We start from the raw sequence: 20,509 nt of genomic DNA on the forward strand, positions 1-20,509 counted from the left end.
CCGTGGAACCTTATCGCCTACAATCCTACCTAACCCCAACCTTCCCTTCCTTCCCTCCTTGCCTCTCTCCTCGTGGCTATGCATATATATATAAACCAGACGACATTATCCTAAACACTTATATATTTCCTCCACGTGTTGGCCTCATGATGGCTTACTTGACAAGGGTTTGGGGGAGAGCGATAGGGCAGGTGCAAGGCGAGGGTTACCTGGGAAACACAGAGAAACAGGTGTATTTTATCTCCCCTGCGATACGTGGCTCGTAAACCTAGCTGGTGTATATCTGCTGGGGTTTACACGACTTGAATAGATTGTAATGTTACTGTTTGGTGGGGAAGAGGTGTGTGTGTGTGTGTGTGTGTGTGTGTGTGTGAAGTTACTGATAATACTTTCATATGCACACGCACACCCGCACATCACACACACACACACACACACACACACACACACACACCTGCAAGCCCACACTCACGTCCGCATGCACATACACGCACACAAGCACTTCATAGATTAAGTTCTCATCTTTAATGAATCATCTCCCTCCTCTCTATATTATTTATTTACACAAACTCGATTCTCTCTCTCTCTCTCTCTCTCTCTCTCTCTCTCTCTCTCTCTCTCTCTCTCTCTCTCTGGCAAAACAACCGGGACGCGGATCAGAAAACAAACATAATCCCGCCAAAACAGGTGTTAAACATGGGCTTTGCGCCTCTCCTCTCCCAAATTCCCTTCTAAATGGTGTTTGAGTTTCTTAATCCTCTTTAATGGGATCCTTTCTTCTATCACTACAATGGAGGGGACGTTTATCTTTTTGGCTCCCTCCCTCCCTGCATTTTATTTTCCTACGCGTCTAAGTAGTTTTTTTCCTCTTATAATCGGAAAGAGGGAGAGGGAGAGAGAAAGGGTAATGTGAAGGGGAATAGATAGGAAGATAGACTGACTGACTGAATGATAGACAGAGACACTGATAGATAAATAGATAGCTAGGTAGACAGATAGATTATTAGATCAGCTGACTGACTGACGGATAGATACAAGAAGGGAGAAAAGAATAAGAGTGAGGAAGGCAAGGAAGGGGACAACACACGATAAAAAGCGAGGGAGAGGGACAGAGATGAGGGAAGATTATTAGAAACACTATTTTCTTCTTAATCAAGGAGGGGAAGAGTGTAAAAGACCGAATGAAGAGATTAACGAACACACACACACACCCACACACACACACACACACCAATGAACAACTTGACAGACATCGAGTTATTTTTTTCTCCCAGTGGTAAGCAGGAGAGGGAGAGGAGCCTTTTTTATTTCCCTCTCTTCGTCAGGTGACACATGGAAAGGTTTACAAGACGCAGGTATTAGATCTCCACCGATTTAAAGACGCTTATGAGCCGAATCCTTATGTTTACCTGAGCTAATGGATGGCTCTGTCTCACCCACCGCCTCGCCTCCTCTCTCTCTCCCTCTCTCTCCGTCTCTCTCTCTCTCTCTCTCTCTCTCTCTCTCTCTCTCTCTCTCTCTCTCTCTCTCTGAAACAAGAAACTAACGGCAATAACGACTAATGTCAAAATAAAAACAGTTTTCCTTAAGTTTTCATGTTCTTAAAACGCATGAAAATACACTTGTGGAAATCCCGTAGACTTTATCGCAGTGGTTAGCAAGCGTCTGGTTCACGTGTGCTCCCTCCATAGTCCAGACCGTGAATGACAGGCGCCGTACACTTTCCTGTTATCCTGTCACTTACAATTAGCACAGGATGTAGAGTGATAAGTGATTAGCTGAAAGTTTTCCTTCAGATTCCTAGCTATTTATTTGGTCTTGGATGCCTTGTGGATTTGACTTGCCTTTAACTGCTATCATATATATGTGACGGTAATATGTGACGATATGATGATGAAGAGAAACATGCTAGATCACACACCTGGGTTTTTAAAATAATAAGTGGTTTTAGGAAAGTAAATATATAATCAGAGAGAGAGAGAGAGAGAGAGAGAGAGAGAGAGAGAGAGAGAGAGTAGAGGGGAGAGTGACTGGTGGAAGCTCGTGCAGGAGACGTCCCTCCGTGGGTAACCTCATGTCCCCGGCATTAAGGGATCAGCGGGACGCACAATGACGCGAGGCTGCACGCTTCTTTTCACGCGGGGCAGCGAGGGTGCGAGAGCTCACTTCGTGATCGCCTCCCGACTTTTAGGGGCGAAGTCTTATACACGAAAAATGCCAAATCAAATGTTAGCATGCGTACTGAAATCAAAGCGAGGAACAGACCCAGATTCGCCAAGCTTTCGTTTTTCATTCTGTCTGTGTCTCTCACTTTGTCATGTCTGTCACTTTCTGTTTATCTCTGTTCGTCTCTCTGTTTGTCTACCTGTCTGTCTGTCTGTCTGTCTGTCTGTCTGTCTCTAATGCATTTGTTATTAAAATTTTTCGAGGTCAGAGTATATTTTCTTTTATAACTGTCTCTCTCTCTCTCTCTCTCTCTCTCTCTCTCTCTCTCTCTCTCTCTCTCTCTCTCTCTCTCTCTCTCTCTCTCTCTCTCTCTAACATGCACGGACACATTTCTTAGTTTTGCATTAAAGAGAAGACTTCCTGACCCTTTTATGGCTCAAAAATAAGCCATAATCATAACACTGACTCATCCACGAGCGACAACACACTTCCCTGTCCTGACATACTTCCACTCTATGCTTGAACATACACCGCCACACTTCCTCCGATTGTAATAGAGAAGTACAGCGTAAACATCTCCCTCCCCCTCACCCTCACTCCCTCACTCGCCCACACTCTCACTCCTTCATTCACAAACACACTCTGCAGGATATGTTACGCTTGGTAGTGTTACTTAAGCCTCCGTTGCACCTGCCACAGCCTTCTTTGTAGTTACGAGTATAGTCTCTATAATTATAGTCACAACCGTCGCTACTGTCTGCATGTAATCATTCTACAGCCATTCAGTTAACGTTATAGATTAACGGCCTCATTAAGAGCTTTAGATACTACAGCCTACGTCACAGCCTCTACAGCTTTCCTGTCCTTCCATAGATTTGGACAAGTGAGTGAAAGTGTACAAAAAAGTGTATATTAGCTGTCACTCCTCCCTTTAGTCTGTATTCTCTGAGGAAGATAGCTGTCGAAGCGTTAGAGGAGTAAAGTTCTGCTATATCCTGTGTTTCATTGTTTCATCACTACCACAATCCCTTTCCTAACCTTCTTCAGAGAGTTTAGAGTCACCGACACAGACTCAACAACTTCCGCCACAGCTGCTCTTTACCTGTCTCTCACAACCACTACTGCAGCCTCCGTCACAGCCTCCACAGCTTTCCACAAAGTCATTGGTACCACAGTCACCGTCGCAGGTTCTCCCACACCCGTCACAACCACATTTACTTCACAACCACACACACACAGTATCCATAACCACCGTCACAACACCACAAGACAAAAAAAAAAAATAAAATAAATAAAAAACTCTAACTTCTATCACTGTCATCCCCAAAACCACCACCACCACCGGAGTCGCCGCGAGGACGGTCACCCTCGCGAGGTCAAAGGTCCCTAATGACACTGTCTCGTAAAGTGAGGCGGAGCGTGGCGCGCGTCTCGTAACCGGGCACCTCCATATTTCTACATCATTTTATTGTTTATTTTATGTCAGCGAGTTATTCCCCCTTCACAAGTCTTGCATTTATTTATTTCACTACCCTAATATTTCTCCCCTTACCTCTCCCTCTCCCTCTCTCTCTTTCTCTCTTTACGTTTCCTACTCATTGTTATATTTCGTCTATTGATTTACATTCGTATATCCATCCATCTGACGTGCCTTGCTTAGTTCACTGGCTGAGTGGGAACTGATTGTTGGTCCGCGGGTTCACTGGAGCGAAGGTTTTATTGTCTACCTATTCCTCTCGTCTTGTAGATGGGGGAATAAACTCAGGATCTGAAGACCTCATCGACTATCTAAGTTTCAATAGATATTTTTCGAAAAGATACCTTTTTATTATTTGTCTAGCTAAGATATGCATCTGGATCGAAATGCATAGAATCATACATAGTGTAAGATTCAATGAAGGAGTCAAAGTGAGCAGGGCAGACCATAACTTTACATTTCTGTCAGTATATGTAACTCCAGTTCATTATTCCTGCTCCTAGCAAAATTAGCCACACACACACAAACAAAAAATATGTATAAGAATCATCTACATTGTAAAATTAAATCAAGGAATCGATACAATCGCAGATCATATATTTTTTTTTTCTTTTTGTTTACTGTTTTCAACCACACTTCAGTAACCGCAACTCCTCTTAGCTATTATCTCCACACTGATAAAAATATTCACTGCCACACACCGTCCCGGCCTTCAGGTGAATAGAGACCCTTCCTCTGTAACACTAGACGCCACCTCCTGCTACCGATGTTGTTCCCGGCGCAGTCAAGGTGACGGGCACATCACCCTTGTTGGGAACCACGACACACGGACACCAGGACACACCCTTGCCACGCTCCCTCTCCACCTCAGGCTCTTCTTTCCGTCCCACCCTCCCCGCACTGCCTCAGCACACTCGTCTCCTGCTTAACATTAATCCGATCCCTTCTATCCTGTCCTCCCACACGCGGTTTACTAGTAGCACTACATAGCTCGTTATATACCAGCATGTCTCCAGATGTCTGCTCTTTTAGTCATGTAATCTCTCTGTGTCGTAGCCTCAAACTCGTCCCATATACTTCATCGATGCCTTTCACTGTTCTAAGGTGTAATCCACAGGGCTCATACCCTCTGCAATCCTTTCATATCTTCATCCTCATTCAACTTATTTATAGCCTCTACCACTTGTCCCACACACTCCACCATCTGCCAACTCCCAAACCACATCCCCATCCCGCCTGTAATCTTTCTCGCCAGCCCCCGGTCAAGCCCTTCACTCCCCTCCCCTCCCAGACTCCACCAAGCCCGGATCACGTCGCCAAGGACAGACCAGATCGGCCGTGGGTCAGCTGTAGGTTAATTGAGGTCTTTCGGTGTATTGCGTCACTACCTAGTCATCGGTGGCGAGCTGCAATACCTGGCTGTGATTGACTTTACAGGAATATGAGGAACCTCCGTCCGCTGTCTTCTGGGTCTTCATCGTTCATCATTTTATCAGTTATTTCAGGGATTTCCACGTGTAGGTCTAATGGTTTCTTAAAGGTTACTTATACTTTATGTTCTTACGTTCTTTAGTTCTTGTTAGCGTATTCATTAATTAAGTTTTTGAAAATAATATTAAGAGGGTAAAGCGAGAGGGACACACGAGCTGACCTTATGACCTTAAGTGCTGACCATGTGTGTAGAGGGGTGGGGGTCAACTGGGCGGCCCCATTAGTGGCGTACAAACAGGATGATTCCCGGAGTGCCCTGCCGCCTGCCTCTCCGCGTCAAAAGGTGTCAGGTCCCGCGGGGCAGCGACACCTCCACGGCGGAAACAACTTGTAAGGCGCCTGTCACCTGTCATCTACACGACAATAAGACCATTAAGACTTCTTATTAATTATGTTAAACGGATACACAGCTGCGTTTGGCGGAGGCGTATCTGAGCAAGTTACATAAAGGGACTACCACGTGTAAGCCTCGCTGTACAAGACTTTCTTCTTTCTCACACCCCTACTCTGTCCACCTCTAATTCCAACATTAAACAGTATTCTTAATTATTCATCCCTTTTTCTGGTAAACTCGGGAATTCCCTGTCTGCTTCTGTATTTCCTCCTTTCTATATATGACTAACTCTTTCAAGAGTGAGGTTTCAAGACACTTATCCTTCAGTATTTGATTATCGTTTCTGACCTCTTTTTGAGAACTAGTGCCTCAGTGGGCCTTTTTTTTTTTCAACATTTTTGATGCGCTTGGACGGTGCCCCTCTTATATAAAGAAAAACACACATACACACACGCTAACGCTGCTCCATTTCACGAACACAGAAGGAAACCTGAAGATATAAAACGACAGTAGGAGCACAAAATACACAGCAACGCCCATCACCCACTCCCGCTTTAAGACAACGATAACAGAGACGCAGCGGCAGCCTGAGATGAGATCCTTGAACCCGTCATAACGCCAGTCCCGCTCTGCCTCCTCGCTTTCTCCCCTCGGGCGTGTATCTGCGAGGTCGCGCGCCTCCCCTTAGCTCTTCCTTTCTCCTCGTTTTCCCCTCACACAGATTAATATCCTTTTCCGTTCGCCCGAGCCAGAGAGAGAGAGAGAAAGAGAGAGAAAGAGAGAGAGAGAGAGTCCTTCCGGCTGGCTCCTCTCCCTGACGTCTTAACTCCGGGGCGTCAGCGGGGGCGAGCCAGGGTAAACACACACACAATAGGGGATCAGATACCACCAAGGCATCAGCAGGATCGTGTTCGGGCTTATAATGGACGGTATCCGGTCAGTTATAGGAGCCCAGAGCGTGCTGCTGGACTGATGGTGGGAATATTGAGGGGTCTAAGAGGTTTGGGCTTCTGATGGGGGGTGGAAATTATTGAGGTGTTGACTGACTTCCTTGTGTGTGTGGGGGGTGGGGGGGAAAGAGAGGGAAGGGGGTTTGTTTGAGTGTGTGTGTGTGTGTATGTGTGTGTGTGTGTGTGTGTGTGTGTGTGTGTGTGTGTGTGTGTGTGTGTGTGTGTGTGTGTGTGTGTGTGTGTGTGTGTGTGTGTGTCATAATTCAGAATTTCACTTTCTTCTCTTAACTCTTCGCCCCTTGCTTTCTTAATTTATGTTTTCCTACCTTCATTTCCTTCCCTTCATACATTTACTCTCCTCTCCTCTCCTCTCCTCTCTCTCTCTCTCTCTCTCTCCGTTTCCTTCACCTCATCCCTCACGTCCTCCTCCTCCTCCTCCTCCTCATTTTCCTCCCAAGACTCCCTGGTGTGTGTGTGTCGATCCCTCTCACCCTTATTCCGCACCCCGCTGCCTGTGTCACCGATACTGTACTCCCGCGCCCTCCTCCAGGCTGTTCCTCTCCATCCCTCACCCTCTGACACACAGGAACTATTTTGAAAAACTTCTGCTTGCATATCCACTACTCTAAAAAGGCTCTGATTAAAGTGATACGAGATTTCAATGGTGTTTTTTTTTTTTTTAACGGTTCTAGTGACAGATTAACAAGATTTCTACATGATTAATAGGAGAAACAGTCTTAAGAACCTTCCTAATAATTTCTGTGACCTTTGAAAACAGTCTTAGTGAGAGAGCTAAGTGTTGGTGGTAAAGGTTTCATGGGTGACTGAATTAAGTAATGGTGCCTTTGTTTTAGATTGTTAATATCAGTTTGGTTGATTATGAATGTGTGTGTGTGTGTGTGTGTGTGTGTGTGTGTGTGTGTGTGTGTGTGTGTGTGTGTGTGTGTGTGTGTGTGTGTGTGTGTGTGCTGATAGGTAGACATACAGGCACGCTTTTTGAATGTGTATTTGTAGTGAATTTCATCTGAGAACTGAAATTTAAGCATCACTTACTGAAACTAATACTAATACCACCACCACCACCACCACCGCTAATACACTCAGAGAAGGAATGCATGTAATCAATCACATAAGGGAGAAAAGAGACATATCATATTCACCTCGCCTATATCATTCAGCCACTGTACACATCATCACTGTTAAACTCTGAAGGAAACTGTGTGGTTCTCCCAAGCCCCAGTGACCTCGCGTGACCCCGCTTTGTCAGGTCACTTAGCGCGGGTCACACTACACGGTGCCTCCCCTCACCTACTGAAGAGACCCTTGTGCTGCTTTGTTTATATGGAGTCACATGTTTGAGTGTAGCATTAAAGAAGAGAGGGAGAAAATAGATAGAGGTGTTGTTGTTTTTGTGTTTTGTTTAGAAGAAAAGATAGAGGAGAGATGTTTTGAGGTGGTAATGCTTCTTTCTTATGGGAAAGTTTAAGAGAGAGAGAGAGAGAGAGAGAGAGAGAGAGAGAGAGAAAAAGATCGTGTCAGTTATGAAAGATTATATTCATACAGTAAAATGTGAATAGCGGATTTTCCTTCCATATTTCATCAACTATTAAGTGAAAGATACATTTCCTTCCTTTTCACATCAAACGCGCCACTTTATCCTCCCCTTCCTCCTCTTCTTCCTCCTAACTACCACCACCACCACCTACACCACCATCACCACCTACTCCTATCTTTCTCAGTGCTTTCTCCTTCATTCATCCTTACAACCTCACCTCCTCTGATCCCTTTCCTTTCCCATTCACTCATTCAGTCATCCTTTTACCTTCTTCCTTTCTCACTCACTCATTCATTCCCTCCCCCTCTCTTGTCTCACTCCCTCCATCTACCCTTCCTTATTCCTTCCCATTTGCCCTCTTGTCTCCCTCCCTACCTCCTTTCCTTACCTCCTCTCCTTTCCTCCCTACCTCCTTCCCTTCCTTCCCTCCCCCAGGCGTCCTCAGCGGTCCATCAACACGTGAATTTGTCAATGGTGTCACTTCCCAGCCACAGCTCATTAGCTCTCTTCCCACGCGGCTGTGACCTCCCCCTGACCTGACTTGGCGGCGAGCTGGGTCACGTTTATGTTTTCTTAGGCAACGTCCCGGAGAGAGAGAGAGAGAGAGAGAGAGAGAGAGTGAGAGGGTGAGAGAATTCTACCCTTACACTTTTCATTCGCTCAGTGTTGGTTCGAACCCTCAGCATATACATTAGGAGCTCCTGTTTTCGCCAATGTGCCACTTTGCCTCCATAAAAAGGACAGGAAGATGAGCACGTGTACTGAAGTCGTAATTTGGTGACATTTATCGCACTGCAAGATCTCGCGGATATATGCAGGTTCCTTTTCTTTAAGTACTTTTATTCTAGTTTTCTTCAGACTTTGGCCAGCTACCTTTGCGCGCAGGAAAAACATATTCTCACATACTATACACAGGTAAGCAAGTTGTTTGTGCGATATATTTTCCCAATGATATTTATAACTACACCTTAACTATCTTTCTTGCCTGCAATGAATTATGGCTGCAGTAGAATTATACCTAACAATGGTTTCCCGCACCCCTGCTATACAGAGACTCAGCTTCCGCCATATTTGGTAACCCAGGGGACTGTGGCTGCAGCTGCCGCCGCCACCATGGGACTGTTTACCGCGACACTCCCGCCTGCACCGCCTGGCTATAAGGAGAGGGAGTGGGAGAGGGAGTGGGAGGGTCATGATGGCTTTATTGACCAGGCTCGCGACGAAGGTGCAGAGGAGAAAAGTACAAGATGTGTGGGAGAAATGTAAGTCTGTCTCTATCTTGTCCATTGTCCTTGTTTTCGTTATTTTTGCTTTCCTGTTTTTTTTTCGTTGATTATTGTTGTTGTTTGTTGTTGTTGTTGTTATTACTTGTCGTTTACGTTTTTATGTATCCTCCTTCTCCTTCTTCTTCTCCTTCCTTATCTCCCTTCTACTCCTTAAACATCACCATTCATTATTACATCTTGGGTCCATCTTTCACTCCTCCCCTGTACCTCCTCATCATGGCTTCCCTCGCTCCATCCAAGCCTCATTTATCATCTGATCCTCTTACATTCCCTTCGACTTCATTGTACAACCAGCCTGCTTTCCTCTAGCGACACCATCTTAACTCCCTAAACTGCTACAGTTTCTTCCCAGCTCGACGTTATAGTTTTGTTTAAATTTAGACTTTAGATGAGGATTTTGAAAGACAACACTCACAGCAAAAGGTGTTACGAATATTTACTGAAGCTTTTTAGAACTTGTAATATGATTTCTGATGAGTAAAATAGTATAGGGTTGCTGAAAATACACCTACATGAGCCAGTAAGTGCCAAAGAGCTAAAAGCATTCATAATCCTCTTTCTCCTTCCTAACACCACAAGACGAACACACCAGCGCCATCTATGAGAGCCCGCAGCCACTAGGACCTCCTCAAGTGTCATGTGACCCACCTGGCTTGACCCGCGCGGCCCCCATACCGTAAACAAGAGAGGTCACGAACGATAAGGGGTGCCGCCTGTGCTTGGAGCGTGGGAGATGAGTGGAGGAGCGGAGAGGAGGATGTGTCGGAGGATGAGTGGAAGGCACGCCATAAGGAATGAAGAGCATGTCCAGTCCAGAGTGTCGGGAATAATATCTTTTCAGTGCTCCCTCTCTCTCTCTCTCTCTCTCTCTCTCTTTCTCTCTCTCTCTCTCTCTCTCTCTCTCTCTCTCTCTCTTTCTCTCCCTCTTCCTTCCTTCCTCCATTTTCTTTTCTTTGTTTTTCTCGTCTTTTCTTTTTTTTTTTGGTGTATGCGTGTGAGTATCCCTCCATTTTCTTTCTTTGCCTCTCTTTTTATTCTCTTTTCTTTCTTTCTTTCTTTCTTTTTCTTTTTTGTTTGCCACAAAGGTGAGTGCGCAACTCTTTAAACATATATACTCTTTACACGCGGGTGCAAAAATATCCCCTTTTGTGAGGAATAATTAGTTTCAGTCTTGTAAATTACTAAACACTGCTACGTGCCTCTGCTTCTCCCCACAGTGTTATACTTATTTACACACACTTCCCTATGTAATCGCTGACTGCTCCCTAATTTCGCTTAATTGTAATTATAATAAGTTCACGCTGGCGATTTTAAGGCGTCACCCACAATGCTGTAAATCTCTTAGCCTTGCAGCAGGTGTTGAGAGAGAGAGAGAGAGAGAGAGAGAGAGAGAGAGAGAGAGAGAGAGAGAGAGAGAGAGAGAGAGAGAGAGAGAGAGAGAGAGAAATATAATCAATCACAACAACCAAATCATTAAATCATTGGATATAGAAATTAATAGATATATGAACGAAAATAAATAAATGAATTAATAAATATAGATTTTTTTTTTCGGCTGCTTCCATTCGTGGTCGCCTCAACGGATTAGCCTCCTCAGTAAATAAATAAGCAAATAAATAAATAAATAGATTCACCTCCAAAGAGACCACGCAACAGGCAGTAGGTTAGCGGGGCCGCCTGTGGTATTGGTTTGCCAGAGAGGAACTAATAACAAGGTGTTAAGCAGCCACCAGGGAAAACGTGGCTCGCCAATACACACAGGATGAATATCGAACAATTTGCCAGTCGAGATGTGGTATTGATTAGGGCGGAAATTGGCAAAATCTTCGGAATTACACAATACTCCCACAAAAACACTCTTGCTCTTTCACGACTCGCCGATACCATCAGGTCTGTGAGGCAACGCGGACCAAGGCGCGGGCACCGTTCTTTAGAGACTGATGTTAATGGAGGAAACTACCCGGACTAAGGGGTGGTGGGAGTGTAAAGGGGTATTGTGGGGCCTGCAATGCACCTGTAGTCTACACTCTATACGATTCCCTTCCATATCAGCTGCCTGTACCTCCTCTATCCCTTCCTCACCGCTACAACCTGTTACTCTCTACCTCTTCTTCCCTCCCTCTTTCCCTCGTCCTTCCTTCCAGTCCATCTGTACACTTGTGGATCCCCATTTGTTTCTAACTCCTACTGACTTCATGACGCAAGATTTTTTTTTCTAAGCTACTCCTTTCCTGCATTCATTTCTTCATATAATCATCCTTTTCCATGTTCGATTTTCCTCTTCTCTTATCTTTTTCTTTTCTTTGTTACTTAACAACTGTTTACTCCTTGCTTGCCATGAAACTTTAAACTTTTTTTTTTTCATTTGTTTCCCTGCCTTTCCTTTCCTTTCCCTTTTAGATCTTTTCTTCCGACCTTCTTATTTTTTCATCATAATCATTCGATACATTACGTCAACTTCATGCCTTCTTTTTTTTTTTTCCTTCACGTGTTTTGAAACCTTACAATGATACAAGCAAAACCGCTTTCCTGGCATCAGATGTTTCTGAGAAATTTATTAAGAAACTTACTCCGATAATCACATATATTTAAAACACAACTGTGGTAATGCATTCCACAAGCAAACGAGCAAGAACACGACTCGGTACATCCCAATAAGACCATGAAACACACGAGGCTCGCTCAGCACGTAAGAAGATCGACTTGGCGCAGCTGAGAGGAGTTGGGGTGAGGCCGAGGTGCGGCAGGGAGAGAGGGGGACGCACGAAAGGGAGAGGATGGAAGCGAGGAAGAAAGAGAGGTATTAGGCGGAGAGCGAGAAACGAGAGAAAAGCCAGAATGAGGAGAGAATGAGGGAGTGAGAGCAAGGTGGAAGGGAGGGGAAGGAGTGAGGGAAGGTGAGGGCGAGGAGGGACAGGAGAGCAGGTGGCGCGAGGGAGTGTGACGCCGCCTCACCGCATCGCCCTGACACCTCCCATTCCGCGCCTCCCAACGACCTATTAATGGAACATATAATTATGCAAAACTCTATCGACTGCTTACAATGGCGGACTTGCCAATGCACTCCCGCAGGACCCTCGTTACGGGGCTCCTCCCACTGCGTCTGCACCGCCCCGCCCCCGACAGCCAGGCAGCGGGGCGGGGCGGGGCGGGTGCGGGCGTCCAGTAGCCGTGGCGCGGGTGTTGGGTCCAGGGCGGGCTGGGTCGGGAAGGAAGGCGGGCTGGGCGGGGGTCCTGTTCGCACTAAGCATGCAGACTCCGTTCGGCATCACATCAAAATGTATTATTGCTGGCGAGTGAGTCCGTTAAACAATAGCTTGTGTGATCGCCTCGGATGATAAGATTCATTTCAAAGGTATTAGATAGGGCTCAAGCCATAGTTTGCCTTCAATAATTGGTACCTGTCCAGGAGCATTGTGATATACTCACCGTCGATGTATACCTTGCTCTCTATTTAGCCATGTAAATGAGCTATTCTTAATAAGTTAGTGTTTGGAAAGCTGTTATTTAAGACTAGCTGAGTGGCTGAGAATAATTGCATAGGAACCCAGTGAACGGTGGTGGTAAGTTTTAGTATTGTGTTCTTTTTTAGGCCGGGGATACGCCTATTTACCAACAGGGTGGCATTGATAAGGATAGTTATATCGATAGGGTAGTAAATACTTATCCCCGTATTCCAATTCCACACGTTCGGCTTTAAATGGCCGCACGAGAAGGTTGAATTTCGTGGGCACCAATCAGGGGAGTCCTCCGTGTTGCGCGCTCCCAGGCGTGATGTATGAGGGATGTTGATTGGTAGGCAAGTGTAAACAAAGCGCCTAGTGGTCGACAAGTCGCCTACCCGCCCATCCACTAATTGTTACTTTAAACAGAGTTGGAGTTAATAACATACCCTGTAATATTCCCAGATGAATAAGGTAGAGGCAGACATGAGCACTCGCATCTCCTCCCACAATATTTGCACTATTCATTGCGTAAATAGATTGGATTTTCTTGATAAACTGGCATTTGCATAGAAGTGTGTTCGCCTCGCCTTCCACGCACTCAGTCAACAATGTGTGTGAAGGTCAAGTTTGATATGGTGATTCCACTGCAAATGGCGAGAAGGACTTTCATCTTGCGCTCTTTTGCTCTCACGCCGGGGGTGTCCAAGGAACTGGTCCTGAGGGACGTGAGGCACAACGGAGAGACTCACTAACGAGGAAGGTGTCCAAAGTTAACCCATTGCCAACCCTCGTGTTTATGATCATTTATAGTCATTCATACAAGACCAATCAGCTTCCCGGCCACATCACTTTTTTCCTTCACATCCCGGGAAATATTGCAGCGAACATAAACACACCAAAGAATGACGGTAGTAAAGAGAGTGAAGAGATGGAAGCACTTTCATAAAGACGATGCTAATTAACTTACCTTCCTTAAAGAGGCGGTGGTGGCGGCGCAGACCTTCCTTACACTGCTCCTCCTCCTTGTACTACGAGTGTTGCTCATCTTACACGGCAACTCCTACAGGGAGGAAAAAAAGATTAAGTGTGTAGCACGACGCGTTAATGTCCCTAAAAAAACAACACCCAATACTCGCTTCTTGCCGCCAATGAGACGAAGGTGATTTATATCAACCCAAGTGGAGTCTGAAAGTGACTTATTTCCCCGCGTTACCTGACGGCCGCCTCGCTGCCTCCTGCTCCTACCCCCCCACCTCCATCAGCACCAGCAGAAGCTCACACACGGCCCTTGAAACAATAACAAATCGCGCTCCTTTACCATTCTGCCCCGTAACAATACCTGCTCGATGCCGCGTGGAGGCCCGGCACGCATCCATTACCCGGCCTTTAGTGGGAGCTGTATGAATGCAAACTTTAATTGTAAAACACAAAAGCCGCTCATAAGTCTCGGCCAGAAGGAGGAACCAGTGCTCGTCTACACAATCGGTCGCTCTAAATAGCCAACCAAGCCTCTGAGTGCTTCTCCTCCTCCTCCTCCTCCTCCTCCTCACTGATCAACTGCACGTGCGTTGGTCAGGCTCTTAATCGCCTCCCGAAGCGACTCATCAGTACAAAGAGTCTATACGAAAAATGCAGTACATCTCACTGAAGAAGTTATGTTTTCTTATATCATGCAGTTAAAAACAATTGCCAGTGATTGAAAAGGCACTGCCGAACTTTAATTACAGGTGAGTTTGGTCAGGTGAGGTATTCTCCTCCCCTCAGCGCTTGTGCAAAAGGCCGTGCTCTGCTCCACAACTGTTCAGCCACCCAGACGCGCCCCAACCCTCGGCGTCTTCCCAGTCTCTCTCTCCCGGTCTGCCTCTCGCCGCCAGCATCCAAGCCTCACTTTTTTACACCCATTTCAAACACCCGCAACGCCTCCAACCAGCCAATCCATCTTATCTGTTCACCCATCTATTTATCGCAACATAACCATCCACTAGCCCCTTATCTTGCTTATTCAAGCGTCCACCACACTTGGACAGGACCCTCCACGCCATCCATCTTATCTCCGGTCATCCGGCGGCCATCCATCTCCCGTGTTTCTGATCGCGAGGGGGGAAGCGGGGCCTGGCCAGACCGCTCTACATCACTGAGGCAAAACCTAATGCGATAAAAACACCCCCACGCTCATCATCATCATCATAATAACAGTAATTTTCCCCTCCACCATTATCAACCTTATCTCTTCCTTCGTCACCACTATCACTACCATCCCTCCCATCGATCCTACCATCTCCATCAGACGTGCCCAGCCTTCCCACCCTCCCACCTCTCATTCTCTCTCCTGCCCTCCGTCCGACGCCGCCTCCCCTCCCTCTCATCCCCGCCACACTGGGATGGGCGTGTGGACCCAGCCAACTATGATAATCAAGGCAGGCAGGCCGCGAAGTCCCTCACACCCGACTTGCGAGGCTTCACAACTTGATGGCAAATTACCGCTTGAAAGATATACTGGCGGCCGGCCCTTGCGCGGTGTTGCCACTTGGGAGAACCTTCGCAGGGGCGCTCCGTACGTCAGTTTCCAGGTCTCGCTTTCTGGAAAACGGACGAGGAGGCTTTTGTTCTTGGTTCACACGCGGCCCCACGTCCACTGCCCGCCTGCCTCGTCCCTCACGCCTCGGCCAGGTGATGATATTCTCGGTGCAGCCTCGTTCCTTCCCCCCGACGGCCGCAAGTTCGCTCATTTAGACAGTCCCCACGCGGCGTTGTACTGGAGAGACTTGCTACTCGAGGCTCGTGGGGCCCCGTGGAGCTGCGGTTGGTAGTAGCTGCTGGTTACCTGGTCTCCTTATTTACCTGTCTTACATCTGCGGTTGCAACATGATGATTATTGATCGTTTGTTTTTATTTTTATAGACCGTCAAATTCCTAAAGCAGATCGGAGAGAAAAATATTCGAACTCATATGAATACGCGACGCGGCGGCGGCACCTCTCTCTCTCTCTCTCTCTCTCTCTCTCTCTCTCTCTCTCTGGACAGACCTCAGCGGCGGCCCCTCCTGCAACCCAATAATTATTTAAAGGGAGATTTGTGTATCTGCTTTGTTCCCTTTATCTGATCCCTTCCCTCGCCAGTTTTATTCCTCGGCTATTTGTTATTCGCGCTTTTAGACAGTAATATATCTGGGTGTGTTTTGGGTTATGGATGAGAGGGCAAGTGAACCCTACCCGTGTGCATTGCCTTATTGCTGCCTCTCTGCACGCCCCCGCACCTCCTCCTCCTCCTCCTATTTTCTCTGCTCTGCTCTCCTCTTCTCCTCAGTAATGCAATTTTCATCTCTCATCCATTTTTTTTTTCTTTTCTTTTCCTCGCTCTGCCAGATGTGTTTTGGTATCTTGTTCTTATTCTCTCTCTCTCTCTCTCTCTCTCTCTCTCTCTCTCTCTCTCTCTCTCTCTCTCTCTCTCTCTCTCCGATCAACACTGTGCAACATATGACCACGTGTAATGCTTTGTCTTCTTCCATTTCTTTATTTTTATCACCTGGATCCAACACGTCTTAAAAACTCGGTTCCCTCTAGTAAAGACCACAACGCATCACAATTCAGGTACTCTTAAGACCTTGACTGCAATAGTAAGTCCGGATCTTCGCCACTTCTCTTCTTGCTTCGCCCGCAATGCACAGGAAAGGGAAGTGTTGCAAGATTCTACGCCTTTCACTTAGAATACTACAGAGGCTTCCATTCATGTCAGTCACGCTATGTCTTAATCATATTTAAAGATTACGACATCACCATTGTAAGCAACACCACCGTCGCCGCCGCCACCACCACCACCAAAACCACCTGCATTTTTCTTCCCAGCCATACAACATCTTATCAGCTCATCTTCCACGTTCCTCTCTCTCTCTCTCTCTCTCTCTCTCTCTCTCTCTCTCTCTCTCTCTCTCTCTCTCTCTCTCTCTCTCTTTCATCCAGCCCTCTTCTTTTTCCCTCTTCCTCCGTCGCTTTCTCCTCATTCCTGCCATCACCACCGTCTCTCCCCACCACCACCAGCAACCACCTCCCCCCACTTACCCACCGTCCTTACTCCACCTGCGTGTCCCTTATCTCCCTGTCTTTCCTCATCTTTACCGCCCTTCCTTCTCCACCAAAACTGTCCACCACCACCACAACCACCACCAAAGCCTGACACTTTTTCTATCCACTAATGCAGTCCACTATCCCTCCTCTTAATCCACACTACTCAATCCACCATCCGTCCCATGTTCTCTCTACTCTTCACTTACAATTATGATCACTATCACTTTCCCATCCACTCATCTTTCTCTCTTCACTCCACAACTCGGTCCACCCTTTCCTCCCTCCCTCCCTCTCTTTCCACTTATACTCCACAATCACCACTGCTACAGCCTAACTACCTCTTGCACCACCACCACCACCACCCAACCACTCAGCTGTCTCTCTTCCTCCCTTTCCAATCTCCTTAGGAAGAAAATACTGCTTCATCCTTTCTTATCTCGCAGTGTTTCTCTCGTTCTCACTGCTGAAGTTCTTTTGAAAGAGAGAGAGAGAGAGAAAGGGAGGGAGGGAGAGAAGGAGAGAGAGTATAGTTAGTGTGTGTGTGTGTGTGTGTGTGTGTGTGTGTCAGGTCAGAGCGGCGCCTCCTTCGGTCTCAGAGGCTTGGTGGCCCCAGCAAGTCGTCACATGGCCAGATAATTATTACACTTGTGCTGATAATTTATCGTCACGACTCCCAGTTCCTACCACCACCATCACCACCTTCGCTTCTTCTTCTTCCTCCTCCTCCTCCTCCTCTGCCGCGACCTCCTGCATGGCTGCCATCTCCTCTTGTGTATGTCTGTATACTTTATCCTACTTTTTTTTTCCTAAAGGGAGCATAGTTCTCTCTCTCTCTCTCTCTCTCTCTCTCTCTCTCTCTCTCTCTCTCTCTCTCTCTCTCTCTCTCTCTCTCTCTCTCTCTCTCTCTCTCTCTCTCTCTCTCTCTCTCTCTCTCTCTCTCTCTCTCTCTCTCTCTCTCTCTCTCTCTCTCTCTCTCTCTCTCTCTCTCTCTCTCTCTCTCTCTCTCTCTCTCTCTCTCTCTCTCTCTCTCTGTGTGTGTGTGTGTGTGTGTGTGTGTGTGTGTGTGTGTGTGTGTGTGTGTGTGTGTGTGTGTGTGTGTGTGTGTGTGTGTGTGTGTGTGTGTGTGTGTGTGTGTGTGTGTGTGTGTGTGTGTGTGTGTGTGTGTGTGTGTGTGTGTGTGTGTGTGTGTGTGTGTGTGTGTGTGTGTGTGTGTGTGTGTGTCAGTTAGGGAGGGATCTTCCTATCAGTCACCCCAGTAATGTCTCCGGGGAATGTGTCGCTGTCTGTTGCAAGAGAAAGTTTCAGCTCATAACTTCAAATTTTCCTCCAGCGCCTGATTCTTAAACGGACTCACCGTCAGGGAGTGGACCATTATTAGACTGCAGGGTGGACACGAATTTAACACTTTTTTGCTCTCTCTCTCTCTCTCTCTCTCTCTCTCTCTCTCTCTCTCTCTCTCTCTCTCTCTCTCTCTCTCTGTTCGTCTTTCCTTCCCCGTGTGACAAAGGGAGCTCCGGATGATAAGGAAGCGGGTAAAACAAGGAGGGAAAGAGTGTTAGTATGGGGAGTGTTCAGCAGCACAAATGTATGTATATGTGTGTTTATCTCTAAGGAAGGAAGGTGAACTGGAGAGGGAGAGGAACACAACCAGAGACTGACTAACTTGTGTGTGTGTGTGTGTGTGTGTGTGTGTGTGTGTGTGTGTGTGTGTGTGTGTGTGTGTGTGTGTGTGTGTGTGTGTGTGTGTTCTCTGGAAACAATGGCGTGAAATTTCTGTCGTGGAACGTTTCTTGCGATTATGATGTTATGTAGCGTGATATGAGGTGATGTGTGTGTGTGTGTGTGTGTGTGTGTGTGTGTGTGTGTGTGTGTGTGTGTGTGTGTGTGTGTGTGTGTCAGGGTGTGGGAAAGTGTGTGGCAGGAGGGAGAAGGAAGTGTGTGTGTGTGTGTGTGTGTGTGTGTGTGTGGGAGTGACAAAGGGCGCTCTCTCTCTCTCTCTCTCTCTCTCTCTCTCTCTCTCTCTCTCTCTCTCTCTCTCTCTCTCTCTCTCTCTCTCTCTCTCCATCATGGTCGTCTGCCCTTTCATCTCCTCCACACCTATCGATATATAAACTTTTATTGCGGCCCCGCACCTCCTTCACTCTTTCCTTACCTCGTTATGGCGGCTTAAAACCCTTAATCCGTCGCCATCTTTCTCCATCACGTTAACATTAAACAATTCAATGCCTCGAGGAACCTTCGCCGTAAACATTAAACGCCAAGAACAATTTATCATCTTTCCGGCCCAAGTGTACATACCTTTATTTCCGTCCCCCCTTCCCTCCCTCCCTCCTTCCTTTCTAGTCTTTACCGCCCTCACCGACCTTGCTATATTCGTCACGTTATTGTAATAAGTAATGGTTTGCTTGGGAAATGTATGTATAAAGCAGATAGTTGATGTTTGTTACCGTTACTTTTAAGCTTCCTCGTTTCCTTTGTTTTTTTTTTTTTTCTTTTTCTTCTTCTCTCATTCATCCCTCCCCGCGTGAAGTTTCTCATAAACCATATATAAGGTTTTTTGGTTGACATGGATTATATAACCAGAGAGAAGTGTGTGTGCGTGATACTGAAGCTTCCAAATACACGCCACATACCACACAAGATTTCCCTCTAGATCAGACTTGCCTTTTTTTCTTTCTATCGGTTCTGCTGAATTAACGTCCTCGCGTATTGTGCTAAGGTATTAAAAACATGTTACTTTAAATCACAGGTGCGGGTCCTCTAAGGTGGTAGTGCGTCTGATGCTCGTGATATGATGGTGGAAGCGAACGATCACTACATGCACCGTTTTCCTTTCTCTCTTATTTTACAGGAAACAAAAGAAAAATCAAGTTTACTTTTCCACTCAAAAAAAATAATCAGATTCCAAAAAAAGTTGGTCAGTTTAGTTCTTGATTCCTGGCAGCCGTGAGGTATCCAATGCGTTTTCAGATCAGTGGAACAACACTGCCTGTGAATTTATAAGAGACCTCAAAATTGTGTCACTATAAGAACTGATCGCAGGTTTGAGAATTAAGGAATTGCATCCACCACATACTCTAGACAAGAGAGACACAGGCATTATGGCAACACATGGCTTAGTATCCACTTCCTTACTTCACTTCCGTATGAACCAAGGTCTGTAGAAAGGGAGATTGATTTGCCCTTCCCCTCGAAAATTACTGATCTGGTCGCCATCTCACAAAACGAAGGGCCTTAGAAGGAGGGGCGTGTATGGGTGAGTGGGTCTGGTCGGTCACCCTACAGTTATCTGGGTCACTGCTCTCTAGGCCAGTTTTCCCTTTTACCAACTTTCATGTACACTTAATAATTCTCTAGCCTCAAAATGCAACCTAAGAGTGACTGCTATTCTCTTGAAAGTGCAGTAAAATATATTGTACTGCATATGATGGAAACAGACAAGACAAGTAGCTACGAAAACAGACCGCAACTGAAACTAAAAGCTGATTCACTACACCCTGAGGGACAGTGAAGGAAAACGGAGGCCAGACAAGAGAAATACGAGGAATTCAATAGTTTGTAGGTAGATTTTGGCACAGGCGAAGCATAATACATACACAGATTACAATAAACGAAAACGGAGGTCAGACAGATTGAGACATGAAGTTAAAAGGTTTTGCAGGGAAATCTTGGCAAATGTATGGCACGGTAACCAGACAGATTACGGGAGGCCTTTCTTTAGTGGGTGACTCGTAACAACTG

At 46.4% G+C, this 20,509-nt stretch overlaps 1 long non-coding RNA gene across 3 annotated transcripts in view; it reads right to left on the reverse strand.

Annotated features, from left to right (window-relative positions):
* The window catches only part of LOC135100057 (uncharacterized), a 74,900-nt gene that overhangs the window by 50,813 nt on the left and 3,578 nt on the right, over positions 1 to 20,509 (reverse strand). For all 3 annotated transcript variants that reach the window (XR_010268510.1, XR_010268508.1, XR_010268509.1), the window contains one exon: positions 13,673 to 13,765. This is a non-coding gene — a long non-coding RNA (uncharacterized LOC135100057). The remainder of the gene's footprint in view (positions 1 to 13,672; positions 13,766 to 20,509) is intronic.

Source organism: Scylla paramamosain, chromosome 4 (genome assembly GCF_035594125.1).
Source record: "Scylla paramamosain isolate STU-SP2022 chromosome 4, ASM3559412v1, whole genome shotgun sequence".
NCBI lineage: Eukaryota > Metazoa > Arthropoda > Malacostraca > Decapoda > Portunidae > Scylla > Scylla paramamosain.